This window comes from Schistocerca piceifrons, unplaced genomic scaffold (genome assembly GCF_021461385.2).
Source record: "Schistocerca piceifrons isolate TAMUIC-IGC-003096 unplaced genomic scaffold, iqSchPice1.1 HiC_scaffold_183, whole genome shotgun sequence".
Classification (NCBI taxonomy): Eukaryota; Metazoa; Arthropoda; class Insecta; order Orthoptera; family Acrididae; genus Schistocerca; species Schistocerca piceifrons.
Genome location: NW_025727712.1, coordinates 32,501 through 34,779, shown reverse-complemented (window position 1 = coordinate 34,779; position 2,279 = coordinate 32,501).

Below are 2,279 nucleotides of genomic sequence, written 5' to 3'. Positions count from 1 at the left end.
GCATTCACTTACTATAATCACTATCAACGAACCTGCCGCCCCCGCCCCCCCCCCCCCCCCTACACCTTTCCGTACAACAACGTGTAACCTAACCTAACCTAACCTAACCTATGTTGTACCTTAACCTAACCTATGTTGTACCTTAACCTAACCTATGTTGTACCTTAACCTAACCTATGTTGTACCTTAACCTAACCTATGTTGTACCTTAACCTAACCTATGTTGTACCTTAACCTAACCTATGTTGTACCTTAACCTAACCCATGTTGTACCTTAACCTAACCCATGTTGTACCTTAACCTAACCCATGTTGTACCTTAACCTAACCCATGTTGTACCTTAACCTAACCCATGTTGTACCTTAACCTAACCCATGTTGTGCCTCAACCTAACCCATGTTGTGCCTCAACCTAACCCATGTTGTGCCTCAACCTAACCCATGTTGTGCCTTAACCTAACCCATGTTGTGCCTCAACCTAACCCATGTTGTGCCTTAACCTAACCCATGTTGTGCCTTAACCTAACCCATGTTGTGCCTTAACCTAACCCATGTTGTGCCTTAACCTAACCCATGTTGTGCCTTAACCTAACCCATGTTGTGCCTTAACCTAACCCATGTTGTGCCTTAACCTAACCCATGTTGTGCCTTAACCTAACCCATGTTGTCGCCTTAACGTAACCCACGTTGTCGCCTAAACCTGCTCTGTAATTGTTATACGACTCGTTCAATTACTGTAGTGTTGCCCACCCGCAACCCTCGCAATATAGTTCGCTACTCGCACTGCCCGCACCCCTGTGTATCGCTTCATGTTAAACACCTTGCAAGTCTTGCTCACTTTCCACATGCTCCTGCTGTACACTGTAATGTGGATGGCAGCAGGACGTACATGCCGCCCCTCCCCACGTCCCCACCTTGCCCCCTGCCTTCGCAAGCTGGTTGGTGAGAAGTTTGCATGTTCAATGCCCTTCGCATGCGACGTACTCAGGCTACGTTGTGGTGCGGCCTGTGTCAACTGTCCGCTGATGTCGTACGCGTGAACCACAATCTGTACTGCACATTCGTCCTTATGTACTGAATGATACATCGTGGCACATGTGTGACCGCACAACGACTGCGCCCAAAAACGGCGGACCATACAGTGCAAATATTGTGCACGCAGCTACGTGTCGTCTCCCTATGAGAGCTGGATTGCAGTGTGGTACGCCATAGAGACGTGTGGGAGGAACGGACGCCGTGGATGGCGATCAGCATGAGCTGTCTGTTGATGTATTCGGACCTAGTCGTCTCTCCTCACACACCGTGATGGCATGGTGCACCGCGTTCCATATCTGCGACATGCTACAGAGGCGCGTTGACAGTCGTTCGAGCAATGGACATCGCATACGTACGGGGGCCACCTTCCACGTATTGTCTAGGCGTGCACATTTTGTTGCGTGTATGTGGGCAGACGTAGTGTGGCGTGACACCTGACACAGGCATGCAATAATCGTTGAAGTTGCAAATGGCGATGGACGCCTGCGTTTTCTGGTGAAGTTACGCAAATGAACAAATGGTAACCTGTTGTGGTGCGGTTGTTCTCGCTAGGGGTGAATCGGTGATGGCGACGATAGGTTGAGGTACTAACCGGTTGTTCCAGCGATACCCACCATGCCGACGAAACTGAACGGCATCTGGGTGTGAAGCGATACGCGGCGGTGGCTGGGTGGGACCGTCCCCGGCCGGTGAGGGGGCGCCTCCCGGCGTGCTGGCCGCGCGGTGCGTGGGCGCACGCGCTACAGCCGGCTGGTGGGGGCGGCCAGTGGCAGGCGCGCCGGCCGACGGACGCGGCAGGCGTCGCAGCTGCGCGCCGGCGCACCCTGCGCGCGGCGCCGTGCGGCCAAAGTAGGTCCTCGCGGGCCCGGTGCGAAGCGCGGTGGACATCTTCAGTGTGCTGGTCCGATTGAGGACTGTGTGCGTTGAGGATGCGCCGCCGCCCGGCGCTCGGCGCCGCGACGCCGTCTGCTGCTCGGTCGCCCCAGCGGTTCTCGCTGGTGGTTTGTATCGCAGCTGTGCGGATGTGTTGGCGCGTGCGCTGTGCTGGGAGAGTTCGCTTCGGCACCCAAGTGGGGCTTTTGTCCTTCTGTGGCGCTGGCGTTGGAGCTGCCGGTCACCGTAGGTGGCGCGTGTTGTCTCCCGCCGGCAATGCCACGACAGCACGCTCCCGGGCCTCTGTCGGCAGCGGCAAGCTCAGTTGGGAGCACGGGTGGTCGCACCGAAAGCGTCTACTCGCCTAACTCC